Source organism: Oncorhynchus kisutch, linkage group LG18, assembly GCF_002021735.2.
Source record: "Oncorhynchus kisutch isolate 150728-3 linkage group LG18, Okis_V2, whole genome shotgun sequence".
NCBI lineage: Eukaryota > Metazoa > Chordata > Actinopteri > Salmoniformes > Salmonidae > Oncorhynchus > Oncorhynchus kisutch.
The window spans coordinates 77,652,764-77,675,263 of record NC_034191.2 but is presented as its reverse complement, the minus strand read 5'-3'; the positions used below and the strand labels follow the sequence as shown (position 1 = coordinate 77,675,263).

The 22,500-nt window shown below is 42.2% G+C and overlaps 1 protein-coding gene across 1 annotated transcript in view; it reads right to left on the bottom strand.

Annotated features, from left to right (window-relative positions):
* The window catches only part of LOC116354721 (uncharacterized protein DDB_G0271670-like), a 42,827-nt gene that overhangs the window by 1,218 nt on the left and 19,109 nt on the right, over window positions 1–22,500 (bottom strand). The gene's annotated exons all lie outside the window — the stretch shown is intronic.

Here is a 22,500-nt window from a genome sequence, read left to right as displayed (position 1 = left end):
TCAGCTTACTTCCTGAATGTCAGCTTACTTCCTGAATGTCAGCTTACTTCCTGAATGTCAGCTTCCTGAATGAGTTGAGTTGAGTTTTGAGTTGAGTTTATTTTTATTTTTACAGGGACAGTGCACATTAATCAACATTTCAGTAAAAGTGCCGGTTTTAGCCAACCGGCTAATTTTCAACCGCAGTCCCTGGGCAGGTTATTAAAAACAATTACAATATAGACAATAGCAACATAGAACAAGCAAGACATAGCAACATAGGACAAGCAAGACACAGCATACAGACAGAGCAACATAGGACAAGCAAGACGTAGCATACAGACAGAGCAGCATAAAACAAAAAGCAGCAAGACAAAATTCATAAAAGCAACAAAGTGTTTCCACACCTCACAAGCTACAGACAACAGACAACATGGAGTGGCAACACACAGCTAGGGACCATGTTCACAAATCTGATTGACCTTTAGCCATGTCTTCAAGCATTTGGTGAAAGTGTGATATGTGGTGCAGTTATGTGTGTCTGATGGCAGTGTATTCCAGACATGGGAAGCTCTCACAGAGAATGCAGATTTACTAAAGGTGCTTTTCCTTAGGGGAACTATACAGTCACCTCTCATGGCAGACCTTGTGGATCTGCTGCCATATGTCTGGGTTTTCTGTTTAACAAAAATATTGAGTGGAGGGGGAGCCAGGCCATTGAGGATCTTGAATACAAGACATGCGTCGGTGTATTGCACAAGATTTTCCCAACTCAAGAGCTCATGCTTTCTAAGGATGTGACAATGATGATGGCTATTGGGCTTCCTATCAAGCACTTTGAGAGCCTGTTTGTAGACAGACTGAATAGGTTTTAATGTTGTACAGCAAGCTTGGGCCCAACTAGTCAAGCAGTATGTTAAGTGGGGGAGTATCATAGATTTGAAGTACAGTTTTGCTACCTCTGTAGTCAAACAATTTCGTATAAATCGGAAATTAACTAGGTTGAATTTGGTTATTTGAATTACCTTTTTCACATGCTTTTTAAAAGAGAGGTTGGAATCAAGTATGATGCCAAGGTACTTAAAATCGGATACCACCTGGAGCTTCTCCCCTGACACATAGACATCTGGCTCAGTAGCATCTGTTGCCCTCTTTGTGAAGAACATGCAAACAGTTTTTTTCACATTGAGATGCAAACACGAGTCACTGAGCCACTTTGTAACCTGGACCATTACAGTAGTGAGTTCTTGTGCAGCTTGTTGTTTGCTCTTTGCATGCACATATATCACTGTATCATCTGCATACATTTGAACTTCAGACCCAGTACAGACAGAAGGCAGATCATTAATGTACAGGCTGAACAGGAGGGGCCCCAGTATTGACCCTTGGGGCACGCCCACATCATAGCTACGAGTGGGCGACAGCTCATTGCTCACTCTGACACACTGAGTTCTGCCTTCAAGGTATGATTTCATCCATCTCAAGGCATCAGGGGAAAAGTTGAACTTGGACAATTTTGTGATGAGAATCTCATGGTTAACAGTATCAAAAGCCTTCCTTAGGTCCAGAAACACAGCCCCAACAGCACCCCCTTTGTCCATCTTGGACTTCACATTTTCCAGAAGAAAGCAGTTGGCCGTTTCTGTGGAGTGTTTCGCTCTGAAGCCAAACTGCATGGAGTGTAATGTGAAGGGGCTGTTGTTGAGGTGGGCAATCAGTTGTTCTGCTACACACTTTTCAACAACCTTTGACACCACAGGTAATATACTAATGGGCCTGTAGTTACTCACGTTAGCAGGGTCTCCTGATTTAAAGATGGCCGTTATTATGGCCGACTTCCATACCCTTGGAAACACACCGAGACCAATAGATGTGTTGGTGACCTTAGTAATGGGGCCAATGAGTGACTCTTTGTAGTTTTTAAGAAAGGTAGAGTCCATCCCAAACACATCTTTGGCTTTAGAGTTCTTTAGTGAGCTAATCACCTTGTTCACCTTTGACTCAGAAACCTCCCTTATGATGAAGACAGGTTGAGTGTCATTCACTAGCACTGAGCCCAAGAAACAAGTGGAGGGGTTCTGTGTCAGTACCCTGACAGAGTCAATAAAGTAGGAATTGAAGGCTATTGCTATTTCGACTGCATCCTGTGTTAGATTGTTCATCAACATGATTTCTATACTTCCTGAATTGATTGACTGCCTTCAATAGTGGGAATGCATACCAATGGCGGCCCCGTGGACTTACCACAAATTCCTTGTTTTAATTAGTTCGCTCTGTTGTATATTGCTCTGCATTACTCTTTTTTTTGCACGGTCGTTAGCAGAATATACATGATCTCAATTTTAGCTTCAAGACACCGGCAATTTGAAAAAAATGAAAAAGTAGATTGTGCTGATTTATTGGCACATTGAACCCTATCGCACACCGTAGTTTAAAAACACAGTGGATAGTTGTTAAAACAATGACGTCATATCTGAATCCTACAATCTTTATGCATGTTTACCATTGGAATTGACCCCAACCCTGCTCTGAATAAACATTCAGCATACTGGGGATTATAAACATGGTAATGGTGATGATGATAATGCTGGTGATGATAATGGAGATGATGGTGGTGGTGATGATGATCTTTTAGGTGTTTAGGCATCCGATGTGTCCCGGAGTCGAGTAGCGTCACTGATTCACAGACCTGGGAACAGCCTGGTAGTCGCCATACGAAGCCAGTACCACTCTGGTATACCATGTAAGTACTGCAGCAGCAGAGTCCATATTGTTCAGTTGTTGTGTTATATTTTACAAAACTTGTACTCTCTCCCTAGTCATAGTCACACTTATTTTGTTCATTTGTGTTCAGGCATTTAGCAGATTTTCATCCAAATGTTCTTGACAACAGGCTCCCGAGTGGCGCAGCAGTCTAAGGCACTGCATCTCAGTACAGACCCTGGTTCGACCCTGGTTCGATTTCAGGCTGTATCACAACCGGACGTGATTGGGAGTCCCATAGGACGGCGCACAATTGGACCAATGTTGTCCGGGTTTGGGTTTGGCCGGGGTAGGCTGTCATTGTAAATAAGAATTTGTTCTTGACTGACTTGCCTAGTTAAACATTTTAAACATACTGAAATTCAGTGTAGGTGGTCCATGCAAGAATCCAACCCTCCTACCCAGTGAGGGCCAAACCAGATGCATACAGCTTGTTTCAATGGAGAGTCTCTCTGCTGATCACATGATTTTGTGACCTCTCGTCCCCTGAGAGACTCCTCCTTCTTCTTCTCTATATCCTAATTACCATGAAAACTGATCCTGAATCAGCCAGGCCAGACACACAGCCCTAGCCAACACAGATGGCGCAGCACTCAAAGACATGCTGGCATTCCACAACAATTGTCTTCACCCTCGTTCCCCTCATATACAGTACCAGTCAAAAGTTTAAACACACCTACTCATTCAAGGGTTTTTCTTTATTTTTACTATTTTCTATATCATAGAATAATAGCGAAGACATCAAAACTATGAAATAACACACGTGGAATCATGTAGTAAGCAAAATTGTGATATATAAAATATATTTTATATTTGAGATTCTTCAAAGTAGCCACCCTTTGTCTGGATGACAGCATTGCACACTCCTGGCATTCTCTCAACCTGCTTCATGAGGTAGTCACCTGGAATGCATTTCAATTAACACGTGTGCCTTGTTAAAAGTTAATTTGTGGAATTTCTTTCCTTCTTATTGCATTTGAGGCAATCAGTTGTGTTGTGACAAGGTAGGGTGATATACAGAAGATAGACCTATTTGGTAAAAGACCAAGTCTATATTATGGCAAGAACAGCTCAAATAAGCAAAGAGAAATGACAGTCCATCAATACTAGACATGAAGGTTAGTCAATACGGAAAATGTCAAGAACTTTGAAAGTTTCTTCAAGTGCAGTCGCAAAAACCATCAAGTGCTATGATGAAACTGTCTCTCATGGGGACCGCCACAGGAATGGAAGACCCAGAGTTACCTCTGCTGCAGAGGATAAGTTCATTAGAGTTAACTGCACCTCAGATTGCAGCCCAAATAAATGCTTCACAGAGTTCAAGTAACAGACACAGCTCAACATCAACTGAATCAGGCTTTCACGGTTGAATTGCTGCAAAGAAACCACTACTAAAGGACACCAATAATAAGAAGAGACTTGCTTGAGCCAAGAAACAAGAGCAATGGACATTAGACCGGTGGAAATATGTTCTTTGGTCTGATGAGTCCAAATTTGAGATTCTTGGTTTCAACCGCCGTGTCTTTGTGAGACGCAGAGTAGGTGAACGGATGATCACCGCATGTGTGGTTCCCACCGTGAAGCATGGAGGAGGATGTGTGATGGTGTGGCCGTGCTTTGCTGGTGACACTGTCAATGATTTATTTAGAATTCAAGGCACACTTAACCTGCATGGCTACCACAGCATTCTGCAGCTATATGTCATCCCATCTGGTTTGCACTTCATTTGTATCATTTGTTTTTCAACGAGACAATGACCCAACACACCTCCAAGCTATGTAAGGGCTAAATGGGCAAGAGGGACAGTGATGGATTGTCCTCCACAAATCACCCAACCTCAGCCCAATTAAGATGGTTTGGGATGAGTGCAGAGTGAAGGAAAAGCAGCCAACAAGTGCTCAGCATATGTGGGAACTCTTTCAAGACTGTTTGAAAAGCATTCCAGGTGAAGTGGGTTGAGATTTTGCCAATAGTCCAACGCTGTCATCAAGGTAATGGTTGCTACTTTTGAAGAATCTCAAATATAAAATATATATTGATTAGTTTAACACTTTTTTGGTTATTACGTGTTTCCATATGTGTTATTTAATAGTTTTGATGTCTTCACTAATATTCTACAATGTAGAAAATAGTCAAAATAAAGAAAAACCCTTGAACGAGTAGGATGTGTACAAACTTTTGACTGGTACTGTAAGTCTATGGTTCACTCACATCCTCCTGCCTCTGTAGCGAGCTGTGCGGCGCTGTCTGTAATTACAAAGCCCAGAGTGCCACAGAATGCCTCTCCTCTCCACAGCCATGACAGGACTAGGATGGGAGTGATGGGAAGTTTTATGATGACAACCATCTTCTGTCGGTAGTTGTGTTCACACAGACATAAATTATTCAGATTAACGTTTTGAGTGATGACTGGGGGCCATTTTCTCTGAACATTATCCTCATACGGAGGACCTGTCCGACCTGTCACTTGCCCTCTGTCAAACAGTGAAGACGTAGAATTCACGGCAGTAACATACAGATGACCAATGAAAGTGGCATCTGTTTGGTTTTGAATAATTGGACGCAATATGTGGAATTAAGTATCATCTTTTGAAGTTCCCTGGACCATCTGGAGTTGCTAACACAACATCTATTTCTTACGTTTGTATCTACCACATATGTTCTATTTTTCTTTATTAAGAGTATTCAGCAAAAAAAAAATGATTTTTTTAATGTTATTTTAATGGACAAAAAAAGTGATTTTCTTTCAAAACCAAGGAAATTTCTAAGTGACCCCAAACTTTTGAACGTTAGTGTGTGTGTATATATATGTGTATATATATATATATATATATATATATATATATATATATATATATATATATATAAAATGGTGTGTGTGTATAGTGTCCATATACTGCCCATATACTGTCAATATATATATATATATATATATATATATATATATATATATATATATATTATAATGGTGTGTACTGTATATAGACATTATGTTCAAACAGGTGCCATTAATACAGGTAACGAGTGGAGGACAGAGGAGCCTCTTAAAGAAGAAGTTACAGGTCTGTGAGAGCCAGAAATCTTGCTTGTTTGTAGGTGACCAAATACTTATTTTCCACCATAATTTGCAAATAAATTCATAAAAAATCCTACAATGTGATTTTCTGGAGAAAAAAATTCTAATTTTGTCTGTCATAGTTGAAGTGTACCTATGATGAAAATTACAGGCCTCTCATCTTTTTAAGTGGGAGAACTTGCACAATTGGTGGCTGACTAAATACTTTTTTGCCCCACTGTATATAGGATGAGCCTTGACAAGAATACAGTATATACACATGAAGTGGGTAAAACAGTATGTAAACATTATTAAAGTGACCAGTGTTCAATGACTATGTACATGTGGTAGTAGTCTCTAAGGTGCAGGGTAGAGTACCGGGTGGTAGCCGGCTAGTAACAGTGACTAACTTCAGAGCAGGGCACTGTGTGGAAGCCGGCTAGTGGTGACTATTTAACAGTCTGAATGCCTGGAGATAGAAGCTGTTTTTCAGTCCCTCGGTCCCAGCTGTGATTCCAGTTGTGATTGTTAACAGTCCACATCCATCCAACAGCCTTAATTTGATGGGTTTAAAGTCCTCAGACCCAGCCAGCAACTGTAATTTGATGGGTTTAAAGTCCTCAGACCCAGCCAGCAACTGTAATTTGATGGGTTTAAAGTCCTCAGACCCAGCCAGCAACTGTAATTTGATGGGTTTAAAGTCCTCAGACCCAGCCGGACAGAATTGGTGTTGATTACAGTCTGTCTACCATGTTTGTGAGGAGAGCAAACCCTGTAATCTGCATGACCCAAACTAACTACATTTGGTTGGGATAAAGTTGAAACACTTTGATAGCTATCTGTGGGTATTTCTGTATAGATTGTTCCATGAAATACAACAGAATAAAAACGTGATACCTAGATTAAGGCAGCTCTTCGCACCTCCCTGATTCAGAGGGGTTGTGTGAAATGCGGAAGACACATTTCAGTTGAATGCGTTCAGTTGTTCAACTGACTAGAGCTGTGTTCAAATACCCATACTAACATAATGTATACTACAAACTGACTAGAGCTGTGTTCAAATACCCATACTAACATAATGTATACTACAAACTGACTAGAGCTGTGTTTGAATACCCATACTAACATAATGTATACTACAAACTGACTAGAGCTGTGTTCAAATACCCATACTAACATAATGTATACTACAAACTGACTAGGTATCCCGCTTTCCCTTTTCCTTACATTCAAGTTATCCATAATATTTGGACTATTTGTGAACTATCCCTTTAACCCTCTCTCCCTCTCTCTCTCTCTCTCTCTTTCTCTCTCTCTCTCTCCAACCCTCTTATCTCTCTCTCTCTCTCTCTCTCTCTCTCTCTCTCTCTCTCTCTCTCTCTCTCTCTCTCTCTCTCCATATATCACTTCTGTTCCTCTCTCACTCTCTCCCCATCTCTCACCACTGTCCCTCTCACTCTCACCATCTCTCACTGCTGTCCCACTCTCTCACTCTCTCCATCTCTCACTGCTGTCCCTTTCTCTCACTCTCTCCATCTCTCAATGCGGTCCCTTTCTCTCTCTCTCTCTCTCTCTGCTGTCCCTCTCTCTCTCTCTCTCTCTCTCTGCTGCTGTCTCTCTCTCTCTCTCTCTCTCTCTCTCTCTCTCTCCATATGTCACCGCTGTCCCTCTCTCACTCTCTCCATCTCTCACTGCTGTCCCTTTCTTTCTCTCGCTCTCTCTCTCTGTCCCTCTCTCTCACTCTCTCCATCGCTCACTGCTGTCCATTTCTCTCTCTCACCCCATCTCTCACCACTGTCCCTCTCTCTCTCACTCTCCATCTCTCACTGCTATCCCTCCCTCACCCCTCTCTCTCTCTCCATATCTCACTGCTGTCCCTTTTTCACTCACTCTCTCTTTACAGACACTCAATTAGTATTTGGTAGCATTTCCTTTAAATTGTTTAACTTGGGTCAAATGTTTCGGGTAGCCTTCCACAAGCTTCACACAATAAGTTGGGTGAATTTTGGCAAATTCCTCCTGACAGAGCTGGTGTAGCTGAGCCAGCTTTGTAGGCATCCTTGCTCACACAAGTTTTTCAGTTCTGCCCACACATTTTCTATGGGATTGAGGTCAGGGCTTTGTGATGGACACTCCAATACCTTGACTTTGTTGTCCTTAAGCTATTTTGCCACAACTTTGGAAGTATGCTTGGGGCCATTGTCCATTTGGAAGACCCATTTGCGACCAAGCTTTAAATTCCTGACTGAAGTCTTGAGATGTTGCTTCAATATATCCACATAATTTTCCTACCTCATGATGCCATCTATTTTGCCATCTATTTTGTGAAGTGCACCAGTCCCTCTTGCAGCAAAGCACCCCCACAACCGTGCTTCACGGTTGGGATGGTGTTCTTCTGCTTGCAAGCCTCCCCTTTTTCCTCCAAACATAACGATGGCCATTATGGCCAAACAGTTCTATTTTTGTTTCATCAGACCAGAGGTAACTCCAAGCAGTTGCTCAATTTCCACATAATTTATTACAAGATTTAGTTGAGGTTAGTGATCAGTGAATGATTTGTCCCAAATACAATGCTTTAAGTTTTTTAAATATTTAGGACTAACTTATTCCTTGCCACCCATTCTGAAATTAACTGCAGTTCTTTGTTAAGTGTTGCGGTCACTTCAGTTGATGTAGTAGCTGATGTGTATAGTGTTGATTCATCCGCATACATAGACATTCTGGCTTTCCTCTAAGCCAGTGGCAATTCATTAGTAAAGATTGAAAAAAGTAATGGGCCTAGACAGCTTCCTTGGAGAATTCCTGATTCTACTTGGATTATGTTGGAGAGGCTTCTATTAAAAGAACATCCTTGTGTTCTGTTAGACAGTTAACACTTAATCCACAATATATCAGGGGATGTAAAGCCATAACACAGGTTTTTCCAGCAGCAAATCATGATTGATAATATCAAAGGCCTCACTGAAGTCTAACAAAACAGCCCCAAAGAAACCAAATTCCATTTCCTCTTTGAAGAGAATTCAAATTTTAGTGACCTTACTGAATTAACTGGAATTGAAATGGAATAGACCCAAACCCTGGTGAGGACTGATAGCCTGGGATAGAATACCAGGGTTTTATATTTATTCTTGTAATTATTCCTTTTTTATACAAAGTGTAACCAGGGGAGTCTCATTGAGATATGAATCTCTTCTTCAAGTGAGCCCCGGCCAAGAGACTATTAATAAATAAAAATAAGAAATTGAACCAGATGTTTTACATTCGGCCTCTGTAGATCTTTAACTACTTAGATTAAAGTATTTTAAGAGCACCATGCAGCTGATGAAGGCCATAAAATTGCATATGGTTATTATCTCTCATTAGCATTTTATTTTGGGTCTAGGGGGGTCTAGGGTCTAGGGGGGGGGGGGGGGGGTCATGTAAAACCGAGCATTGTTTAACCTCAATATTTAACTTTCCCCAAGACATAATGATAATACTAAACATAAAAGACATAATGATAATACTAAATAATACTAAACATGGTATGCTGTATTCACTGTCTGTGTAAACCTTGAAGCATTGGAGAATATCTAGTCCCTGTTTTACTGCTTGTGGAAATACAGCCTTGTCAGCTCAGTTCATTTGGCACCAGTATTGACAGTCTAGAGCAATTAAAGTTATTATCAGACATGAAATGGTTGCCATAGCATCCCTATTAGCCTGTTGTTGGAGGCTGGACTTGAAACAAGGAGGGCAAGTTTTGTAGCTTGGCACCCCGCCGAGTCATTAATTACCAGTCACACGTTGAAAGTAAATGAGTGTCTATTATACTGTTGCCTAACTGCATCCATTATATGCCCTGACAATAGACCCTTTCTTCAAATAGATGATTGCACTTTTATCTGTTTTCGACATTTGGAAGACTTTATAAAAATAAAAATAAAAAAGTCAATTAAGAGCACATTTTTATTTACAATGAAGGCCTGAAAGACAAAGACAGGTTTATGGCACTTGTCCTGTCCAAGTCCATGCCTGTCAATAGTCTTTCCTTTCTAGGTTCCCCTTCAGTGGGCGTATTCTAAGAGCCCTGATCCACTAGTATCTACTACAGATGCCTTCTTCACACTCTCCTTCTACAAGGCCCTCCTCAGACCATGGTTACATTTAGCTTTTCTAGTCTTCACATACACACACAGGCACACACGTAGACACACACACACACACAGGAACACACACACACGTATGCACACAGGAATACACACACACTTACATACGCACATACACACACACACACACACACACACACACACACAGGAACACACACACTCACATTCGCACACACACACACACACACACAGGCACATGCACACACATGCACACACACACACACACACACAGGCACACACACACACCTAAACCATAATCTGTCCTACACACTCTTACCTCTATACCACACACGCCCGCCTTGTACCACAATCTACCCTACAGTCCCTACACCAGCGTTTCCCAAACTAGGAGGTCGTGACCCCATGTGGAGTCGTCTGATTTCTGATTGGCTGATGATCTTCTGAATACCTTTCTGATGCATTTCAGTCACTTCAAACCAGTCAGATTGAAATACTGTCAAAAATACTGTCGGACTGATTTGTAATAGACTATCTTAGCCCCAATTAATAAAGTACACATTGGCCGTTGATTACATCACCTTTTTTTTATATGTTGGGATCACTGAAGAAATGTTGATATCAAAATTGGGTCGCAGGCCCAAAAAAAGTTTGGTAACCCCACACACATGTCCTGTGTCACAATCTACCGCCCACGCCCCAGACACCCCTTGCTAAACCATGCTAAACGTCAACTAAAGTCCTACTGTTCCAGCATACCAATTAACCAATCAGTCAATGTGTGTCAATCAATCAATGTTCCCACAGAGCCATAGACCTGAGTGATTCTGGAGTACCTGGATGAGGAGTCTCCAGTGGACGAAGGACAATGACGTCACTGACATCCTGGACCTCACCTTCACCGTCAATGAGGTCTTTGGCCAGGTAGGTCAGTCTAAATTAGGGCAGCGGTTCCCAACCTTTTCTGTTCCGGGGTACACCAAATCACTGTCAAAAGCTCTTGAGGCCCACCATTTGCAGAGTGACTTAAATATCTTGCCGGTCAAATTAAGAGTCAATGTTATCAGTGAATGTGATTAAAATGCCTACAATTAATGTTATAAAGTACTGTATTGGAAAAATAATGTTAAATTGCATAAAATGCCATTGATAATCGCAACCTTATCCTTTTTTGGAAGAAAATCAATCTATTAAAATAAAATAAATATAAAATAAAAAATTCAAAAAATCATTTGCAGGCCACCTACTGGGACCAGTCTCATACACCCTTCACACATACACTTCTCCGATATCATTAAACGTCGAACAAAAAATGTTCAATGCCGAAAAGTAAGCCTATTGTTTGTTTGTCCCGTCAATAAATCTATCAGATTTTGGCAGCAACAGAGTGCTTATTTTTCGTTATTCTCCCCCAGTCGCCAGTTGAAGTATCCTGGGGTAAGGAATGTTCATTTTACGTCATAGGATGCAACCTTTCCAACAAGTCAGTTCGTCAACTTTCTGCCCTGGTTGAGCTGCTCCGGTCAACTGTAAGTGCTATTATTGTGAAGTGAAAACATCTAGGAGCAACAGCGGCTCAGCCACGAAGTGATAGGCCACACAAGCTCACAGAACGGGACCAACAAGTGGTGAAGCGCAATGGCGTGTAAAACTCGTCTATCTTTGGTTGCAACACTCACTACTGAGTTCTAAACGGCCTCTGGAAGCAACGTCATCACAATAACTGTTCGACTGGAGCTTCATGAAATGGGTTTCCATGGCCGAGCAGCTGCACACAAATCTAAGATCACCATGCACAATGCCAAGCGTCGGCTGGAGTGATCTAAAGCTTGTGGCCATTGGACTATGGAAGAGAGAATAGAGTAGATGTCACGGGTCAAAATTTTGATTGATGACCCTATGTGAACTCTATGTGAACCCTATGTAGTGATGACGTGTGCATGTCTTCTGGTCAGGCAAGCCTGGTTAGGTGGGGGCTATGGGGTGAGTAAGGGTCCATTTGACAGGCCGTTAATGATTGATGACCCAAGCCTGATAGACAAGCCTGGTTAGGTGGGGGCTATGGGGTGAGTAAGGGTCCCTTTGACAGGCCGTTAATGATTGATGACCCAAGCCTGATTTATGACCCTATGTAATGATTTATGACCCTATGTCATGTAGAAGGGTGCATGCCCTGGGTTGAGTAAGTGACCATGTGTCAGGTCAACCTGTTACTGTTTCTCACGGTTTGGGTTGGTTAAGGCCCCTTATAAAGCCGCTGAACAATACCTGTTTAAGAGTGCACAAGATCTTAAGAATAACCATGGAATTTGGGATCGGTACCAAAGCAGTGATGACTGTAACAACTGAAACAGGCCTTCGGGTTGCCCATAGATCAAGGGCAAAGTATCAACCAGCAATATATGATGCGCCAAAAAAACGTTTTTTAAATGTGTATAGAACCCAAATACCGCCAACAAATGCTCTGACAGATCAAGTGTTGATGTCTAATGGCCAGCAGTGGGGGTATCGGTTTGATTACCTGGCCTGTAGAGTGACCCTCTATACGGTAGATGAAGGAGAAGAATATACAGACCAGACTGTAGGCTTGGAATATGGTGTTGAAGACTGGTCGGTTTTTCGCAAGGTTGTGTGTCCTGAACTGAGCCTTATCACCAAGGGGTATAGTGTGTTCACGGGCCACGAGACCCGTTGGGAAGGTACCCCGGACTCCTCAGGACAAATATTTCACAGGGTGAAAATACAAAGAAAGAATGGCCGACCGTGCGGCAGCGTGGAGTTCTATATCGGCACCGAGGCAATCCGAAACCACAAACTTAGGGGTGGTGGCCTGACTGGGGATACCCGACTGCGTCTGCTTATTCCTTTTAACAGTTGGGATGTACTGGAATTGAAAATGTTGCAACCGTTGGATGCTCTCTTTGTACAGAGCCAACAGCGTCAGAGCCTTGTTCATTTAAAGAAGTGCATAATATATACGAATCGTAAAGATTACGATGCAAAAGAGCCTCAAGAAGATACAGCGTCAGAAGAAAACTAAGTAAGCGGATGCTTTAACCCCGCCCCCCCAGATACCCAAGGGCCTTGTTCTACAATAAAAAGAAAAAAAGCAGACAGTTCTTCATTTCAGCATACACCATGGATCTCCAGACCATCTACGAGGAAGCCACTACGTCATGGGGGCCCGACACTAAAGACTCTATGCCACGAAGCCCTACACTCTACGCACCCCTGGCAAGACCCGTGACACCCCCGACATTTACCCAGCCTGAGGATGTGTTTGATGGGGTGGCCAGTACTGTTTTTGTGGATACAATCAAGGCCTCTGTAGCTACACTTTTAAACGTGGTGATTGGCGAATATATACGAGAAAAATGCATCGGCTGTGAGATCAATCATCCCAGCCAGCGTCGTCATCCTTGCCTCTACGACCCTCCTAGATACTACTTTTTCAATCATTTTGAGGAGCTGGTGAAAAGACTGTGGTCCTGCCGTTTTATACCAGCGCTGGTCATCGCCCTGGAGTCTATGGGTATTGCGCCGTCTATCCCTAGAGTTTACGGGGTAACCGAAGCCTTCCTACATGAACTGAAGGAGGCCCTCTTCATCCATGAGAAACTCAAAGAAATCCGACACACCCTGGTGGACGACAACAAATACAGGGAAGCTGTGATGGCTGATGTGATGCTTTTCTGGCTCAATAAATCCCAAGAGACCGAGTGACATTTTGTTTATTTAGAGCTATGGGTAACTATGTGTCTACGATGTTTGAGCGAATAAATACATTTTTTCTTTTGAGAGACCTTACAAATGTTATGCATCAGATTATTGAAAATAAAGTGAACAATGTAAAGTTCTACACAACCCACAATACAGGGGTTATTGTAGAGCGTGTGTTAAAAATGGAGCAAATCATGAAACATGTCCGACATACGGGCGAGAGTTTACAATGGTCACATATGGTATCAAGGCTTGTTGAGGATTCTGAAGAACTAGAAATAACTTTGGCTAAGATTTTACATTATTTGTTTGAACCACCCTTTAATGTGAATGTGTATCATATTTGTTGTTTATATACTTATATATCAGACGTGTGTGTTTTAAAAATTCAGCGAAACAAACCTGTAAATCTAAACAATATATACAGGGTGTTGCATGCTGTGATTGTTGAGAAAACGGGGACTTGTATCTTGCAACAAATCCTGAATTGTCTGTATACGTAATAATTGTTGCATTCTTAAAATAAAAATTCACAAACTGAAATGTTGTCGTTATATGAAAGTGGCTCATTACAGTTATTGTACCTCAGAGAGGCAAGAAGGATGGCTGAGCAGCTGTTGAAAAACATATATTATAATCCCTCTAACCCCGGGTCTTATGGGGGTAAAGAGCGTTTACAGAGAGCTATAGTCGAAGAAACAGGTAGTCTGTTAAGCGATGCTAAAGTGAATGAATGGTTATCAGAGCAAGATGCCTACACTCTACATAAACCTGTAAGAAAACATTTTCCAAGAAATAGAGTTTTTTCTACGCATCCATTATCCCAATTTCAGGCGGATCTATGTGACATGCAGTCCCTTGCCGATAAAAATGATGGAAATCGCTACATGCTAACGGTTATAGATATTTTCTCTAAATTAGCCTATGTAAGGGTGTTAAAAAATAAGAGCGGGGCAGAGGTGACCAGGGCCTTTGAATCGATCTTGAAGGCAGGAGGCGCCCCCAAGAAAGTGCAGACGGATGGCGGAAAAGAATTTTTTAATCAAACATTTCAGAAGCTAATGAATAAGTATAATATAGTACATTTTGCTACAGGCTCTGATTTGAAAGCTTCGGTTGTGGAACGCTTTAATAGGACTTTGAAAGAGCGGATGTGGCGCTATTTTACAGCTCACAACACCAACCGATATACAGACATAGTTCAGGATTTAGTAAACGGTTACAACCACAGCTACCATAAGACTATACGTATGAAGCCCTCGGAGGTCTCTTCGGAAAACTCTTTTCAAGTCTTTAAAAATATGTATGGTTTGTTCCCACTTCGCCGTAAGAAAAAAATGACTTTTAAATTCCTAGTGGGTGACTTGGTGCGTATATCAAAGTTGAGGGGTGTTTTCGACAAAAAATACGAACAAGGCTTTAGCTCGGAGTTGTTTACCGTTACCGAATGTCTGCCACGCATTCCGCCGGTCTACAAATTAAAAGATTATGACGGGGATCTTATAGAGGGATCTTTTTATGAGAAGGAATTACAGAAGGTCCAGTTGGGTAAAGACAAAGTCTTTCACGTGGAGGAGATTCTAGATCAGAAGAGAGAAAAGGGTAAAAAATGGTTGCTGGTCCGCTGGAAAAACTGGCCTCAAAAGTTCAACAGTTGGGTATTGGAGCAGGATGTGGTGGAGGCAACGGGGGTTAATTTAAACCCCTAGTCATGATAACTAGCGCATCATTCGCGTGTACACAGTTGGGCATCATGGAACACAGCGGCTTCTACCTGACTCTCCCCAGTAATGCGTCGGCACAGATATATCGTAATAATCAGAGTTCGAAGTATACAACCAATTTTCCAAAGCCTATAGAGTTATCAGAGGCTTGGGAAGTAGGTCTCAGCGAGATTACATACCCCCATAGTTGGTATAATATCAAAGCTAAGGACCGTGATTTTTATTGCAAAAGGTTCTCGGAACCTGCGAAACTTATTAAGCTTAAAAAAGGTTTCTATAGAACCGTCGACAGGATCGTCTCAGAGTTGAATGAACACCTAACCCTGAACAAGATGGAAATATTCCTATTCTACAATCCAATCCATAAAAGGATACAAATCTCAGGGCCTGCTAACGGAGGTATAAAGACCAGCGGTAATTTATCCTACATGTTGGGGATGGGTCCCAATAAATGGACGTATGTGAACGATAAATTATTCCCATTCCCTGCGGATATACATGCAGGCTTTTACAACATATTTGTCTATACCGACATCATAACCTATCAAAGGGTCGGAGACAGCTGTGTCCCCCTCCTGCGAACAGTTCATATAGACGGCAAGGATGGGGACATCGTCACTGTCAATTATGACAAGCCGCACTACGTACATGTCAGCAAGAACTATATTGAAAACATTCTGGTTGAGCTTAAAACGGATCAGAACGAAAACATTGAATTTACTTATGGTAAAACGATTGTAAAACTCCACTTTAGACCCACCAAAACCTCTCTACATATATAATAGCTGTATTATATTTATAAACATAATACAAATAAAAGGGTTATGGAGCTCCATCAGCTCGACCCTAACCGTTATGTTTCATACTATGTGGATCAAGTGGGTAATGGACTACCAGGATATCATGGAGCGCCGACAATGTATGGTTCGGGGATAGGAGGTATATTCCGTAACCTCTTCAGGATGGTTTTACCGTTTATGAAGAGAGGCTTCAGCATAGCCAAACCACATTTAAAATCAGCGGCTAAAAATATAGTAAGTGAGGTTGTAGCCAATGCTATGACCCGAAGGGCGTCACCAGAGGTGGAGCATCAAGAAGGCTCGGGGCTTATGATATTGTCACGAAGGCCAAAAAAGAGACCTCCTGGTTTAAGGCGTAGACCTGCACCTAAAAAGCGGCGGTTAACTGTTAAAAGAACCTCAGTAAGTCAAAGACGGGGTAAAGTGAGGAGGTCTGTACCAAAACAGGCTAAAAGAATACTAGGAAGTATTTTCTAAAAGAATAAGTGACATGGCTCTTTTACATCGAATGTCCTCTGAAGCTATAAAGACAGAACTTGATCTTTTCACGGCACCGTTAACGCAGCATTCAATAGATAGATCCAGTTATGTGGAGATAGCCCCTCTCTCTGCTATTACCGATAACGGGCCTATCGAATTTTTCATACCAGGCCATGGTGACAACTATCTGGACCTCAACAACACCTTGGTGCATTTACGTCTAAAAGTGACCAAAAGAGATGGGTCTAATATTGCAGACGATGCCAAAGTGAGTCTCATTAATTACCCCTTGGCCACCATTTTCTCCCAAGTTGATGTGACTTTGGGTGAACGCCTAATCAGTCAAAGCAGCGCTACATACCCTTATAGAGCCATCATGGAGTGTTTACTAAACTACTCCGAAGACACTCTCAAAACCCAATTTAGCGCCGGGCTGTTTAGCAAGGATACTGCAGGAGCCTCTATGGAATCGACAGACCCTTCCACCGGTGCAAACAAAGGACTAGCGGCACGAGCTCGCTACTGCGCCGAATCTCGAGAGTTTCATTTGCTAGGCCCTATACACTCTGACATTTTCTTTCAAGAACGGTTACTCTTAAATTCGGTTGATTTAAGATTAAAATTAACCAGGGCCAAGGATGATTTTTGCCTGATGTCTCCCCAAGACGGGGATTTTAGTTTGAAAGTGTTGGGGGCAACCCTTTTTATTAAAAAAGTATCTGTATCTCCGGCCGTGCGCCTGGGTCACTCACATGCTTTGATGAAAGGAAATGCCCTTTACCCTCTCCAAAGAATTACCATGAAAACCTTTAGCATACCTGTGGGCAGTAGAATCTGCAGTCAAGAAAACCTATTTCTAGGCCCTTTACCTAGATATGTGGTTATAGGTCTGGTTGATCACGCCTCTAATACGGGCAGTTTAGATAAAAACCCCTTTAATTTTCAGCACTTCAATGCAGAGTATGTAGCGCTCTGTCAGGACGGACGTCAGGTTCCGGCGAAGGCTTTCCAACCACAATTTAATAACAACATATCTGTGCGAGAATTTTACAATCTATTCCTGGCTACAGGGCGACATCTAAAAGATCTCTCTTTACCTATTGACAGAAATGATTTTGCAGAGGGTTACACATTGTATGCTTTCAATTTATCACCTGATGATGACACCTCAGGAAATCTGTCTGTGGTGTCCCAAGGTAACCTCAGGCTGGAAATGCGTTTCCGTACACCTTTAACCTGTACAGTTAGCATGATTGTTTACGCATGCTCTGATTCAATCTTGGAAGTGAATGCCCGAAGACAGGTCTTAGTGGATTATTATTAAGGACCTTTGAACAAAGACATGAATACCCAAGAGTTGGACGGGCTCATGAGCCGCTTGATTGGAAAACAATTTTGTGGAGTGTTGGCTTGTGATGAATTACCTATGGAGATATGGTCTGAGAGGCCTGCAATGTTTATTGTCAATACCCATCCTAAACACATGCCTGGTGAACATTGGCTAGCTATGACATTAGAACAGGAAGGTGGACGAAAAATCTCAACTTTTTTGATTCCTATGGCTTTCCCCCCGGTTTTTTCACATTTCCCTAAATCTATTAAAGATTTTTTGACCCTAAACGGTACAAAGATCTACTACAACATCAAACAAGTGCAAGATAACCTTTCCACTACATGCGGTCACCACTGTGTATTTTACCTGTGCCAAAGAGCCCGGGGAGTTTCTTTTGAAGATGTTATGTCTCTTTATAAGGATGATTTAAGAAGTAATGATAACCTTGTATCTTGTTTTGTTAGAAAATATCAAAAGTGTTCAAATGTGTGTCCTTTAAGAACGCGTAATCAAGGCGTATGCTCACGTCATATGTTTCAAGAATGCCACAAATGTTAACTTGCTTATTTTTCAAATAAAAAATTTATTGAATTTAATCATAGTCATTCAAAAGTCATTTTCAAAAGTCTAACCACGCCGAGAGATCGGGTTTAGGAAAAGGTCCTGAGACGTTCATGGGAGTAAATGAGTTAGCATCATCGCTTTCATATGGGGCCGGTGTCGTTGGGGCATCTTTAGGGGTGCTGTATCTCGTTGAAGGCTTTTGTTTTAAAGCTTGAATCTGTTGACGAAGCTTATGGTTGGGTACACCGGAGAGGGGGATGTTGAGGATTGCCAGGGCCTTAAGAAACTGACGCCAGCCGGGAGGCCTTCGGTCATCAGCAACCTTGTGGGCAGCCGTGGTACTTTTAAGCAAGTCCTGCATATGGGACCCCCTAACCACAGAGCCCTGAAGGATAAACTCTCCAGAGTCGTTCCAAGCAGCTATCCCCTTTGAGTCTTTTATCTTGTTCATAATGTATTTAACATTCTTCCTGTTACGTAAAGGCACATGTGTCAGTAGGTCATGCATAACTTTATCTTCAAATGGCATTTGAGCTTCACCCGACATATTATCGCCACTAGGTAAGATCGACGGTACAGGCCTTACAGGGGCATGGCTATCGTTAGGTTCGACATCTGTTAAAGGGTCCGGTAGGGAAAGGGTTAAATGGTTAGTCTCTCTCTCCCCTTGCTTTACCCGAGTCAAATACCTTTGCATTAGGTTTGTGTATTTTTGAATCTTATCATAGGGGTTCAATCCTTTTCGGTTCAAAACATCCTTCATGGCCGTATCCAAATCATTTTCCGCTGTTTGTCTGATATCTTCAGGACCCTGCATTTGTTTTTTAAGTCTATCCAACTCTTGTTGAGGCACCAAGTACATTTTAGTGGCCATCACACCCACGTGTTCAACCACCACGTCTGGCCGCAATAAGGCTGGTGATGAAGGGCACGGCTATACTGAGTAAAGGTAGAAGAAAACCCCCAGACTGTTGTATACTATGTCTTTTCTTTTGAAGACTGGCCCTTTTATTGGCAAAGAGTTTGATCGCTGTCTTTTGTCTCCTTAATTTTTTCAATTGGTTCAGGGTGAGTGGAATGCGTCCTTTGAGAAGATTCAAAGCAATCTCACATAGGGCTAATATGAGATCTGAAGAACAGCGACCCAAGATGGCCTTCCGTTCTTTAGCTGTAGAACCTACTAGCCTTCTCAAGAGGGGGAGGTTTCTTTTTAAACGCAGAGACATAGCGTTTACTTTTTAGGAAGGTATGCAGCAGGCCTCTCCCCCGGAAACAGCCCTGTACGTAGCCTAAGGTGTTCTGGAGTATTTGCTTTTAAATCCACGATTAAATAAGAAAATGGCTCTTTGGTAGCGTCCTCATAGCTCTCCATAAAGTATGATTTCCGTCCAGGGTACATCTGCTGAGCTAGAGTGCTAATTTGCAGTTTGTCTCTAGGATTTTTAAACAATACCATGTAGTTGGCATTCAAGCTAATGGTCCGACTATTTTTACCTTGGTGAAACACATTCTGGACCAAGTAAAGCACGGACAGGTTTCTATGATGAGTATATTGGGTAAAAGCTCGTGCAATTTCAGGGTGTTCGCTACCAGCAAATAGCATATCGTCCAAAACCAGCAGATTATTTACATGTGGGGGGAGAAGTTCATCATCAGACAGCGAATCGGGTATTCCTTCAACAAACTTGATTTTATTGTCTTCAATAATTCATCATACAGAGGTTGGTAACATGAATAACACCATACAATATTGTCAGGCTTTTGAGATAACACATGTTCAGAATTCTCTAAAATACTTTTTACAAAAAAAGTTTTGCCACTGTTTGAAGGGCCGGCAATTAATGCTGAAAAAGGCAATTGTAGCCGGGGGTCAAAACCCTCGACAGCAGTCATAATATCTTAAGCTTTAAGACACACTGGGGCTTGTAGCATAAGTCAGTAGCCAAAGGGCAATGTGGTACCGTCAGGCAATAGCTGTCTCTTGTCATAGACTACCCTGAATCTTTTAGTGAGTGGTGCGTTTCTTAGATGGAACCCCTTTTTATCCCTCACTATTTTGTTGTAGGAGCTCAAAATCTCCAAGTCACTATTCTTGTCCTTTACGAACCCCTCGACCAAGCGCGTGATTGATTCCAAGTTTACACGCGGTGCATTTTCATAGTTTTGAGTCACGCCTTTGGCTTTCAACACCACGTGATTGGCTTTAGTCCTAAAAGCATAGCTTTTTGGACCACATGAGGACCATTCTGTAATATGGTCACCCTCTTCGAGTTCACTCGTTAAACCCCCAAGATAGTTGCTAAGTGGGGGGGGTCCAATCCCCCGGTTTGCTTACATAGACCACAGAGTCTGTGTCGTGGTAAAGAACCCGCCTCTGAAGCTGTTCCATGAGGGTGTACAGTTCAAGGCGGCCATAGGCTGTGGTAAATGCTGCAAGAAACACATTTACATTACCCGGGGGTAGAACCCACTTTTGGTGGCGCCTCCATTGCACCAAGGCAATGTCTTGACTCAAGAAGGAAAAATGTGAAATTTCGTATTGGTCCGAAAAAACAAATTCCAAAAATTCTTCGGGGTCTTTAATGATCGAAGTTGTTAGCATATTGCATCTCTGCGCTAATTTCCCCCAAAGGGAGTTCAAGTACAATTTCGACACATTTCTTTTGGTTTTGTTGACCTCTATTCTGTCAGGGTCAAGAAGTATGCCTTCTCTGTCATGGTAGTCTTGAATGTACTGGTCTTTACTTTCTTGATCTGTGACCGATGCAGGATAGCCTGAAGCCATCTGCTTGCATCTCAAGAAGGTTTTGATGTACTCTTTAAAAAGTGTGTCTGATTTCCTGGAAAAGTTCCACACTTCAAAGATTTTGGCCACACGATACCCCTTCTCTAAAGCCTTAGAGAATTCTACAGTGACCCATACACCGGTCAGGGCTCTTTCTTGATCTGTGTGATCACAGGGGTTTTCCTGGTTGTGGTTTTCACAGCATGTGCGACAAAGGGGAAAGAAAAGTTTTCCTTAGGACCCTTGTAAGGCAACACAGGTATAAACAGCCCCCTAGGAGGGTAGACAGTCGCTTTGATTAAACCAAAATAATTTTGGGGTTCGTCAAAGTCGCTGTGAATAATTTCAGGATGCCCTATAGGATAGAATGAGGAACTCATTACATGAGGATATAGGGATGTAAAATCTACATAGCCTATTGTTCTCGGTCGGGTTGAGCTACATAACGCAATGTCAAAGCATGGTCCGGCCTCCAAAACAAGGCCTGTCGCGGTTCCAGGGGCTCTGGAGGGTCATAATGGGTAAGGAAGGCCTTAACACTAGGATCTGCCTTTTGAGGGCTGTCCATTCGTGCTCCCACAAAACCACAAACTTTTAACCCGTAAGTAGCCTTTAAAGAATTCAGTTGTCTTGAAACTCTTGGTACATTTCCCCCAAAAGTCTTTTGGGTTAGGACACCACAAGGTGTGGGGACAAAGCATAATTTACAACCGTGGAAGAAAACAACCGTTGTACTCATACACTGTCTCAACCCCGTCAATCTGTGTGTCTCCATCTACATGGTAAGGCCCAAAAGCCTTCTCCCCCCGATTCAAAGACATGTTGGATAAAATATCTTTATCCTGGGCCAAGTACTCCAACCATTGAATGGAACCACTAGAGTAGGCCTTGAATTGGCGTCGGTAGTGTCTGGCGATGGGATAGCTATAGATTCAGGAGTTAGATAGTGTGTACGATAGGTTTTCATGCACGCTGATGCAATAGTTGTACAGCTCCAGGGGTCAATGCCCGCATCTTTGATTACCTCTTCTCTGAATCTGAGGCATCCTTCACGAAGTATAACAACGTCATTGTCACAGTATGATTCCATCTCTTTATGGAAATCAAAAGTGCCATGTCTTACGGTCTCGTACCATGTCATGAATCTCTCACGCTCTTGGGAGACATTTGATCACACCCGTACATTTCGGG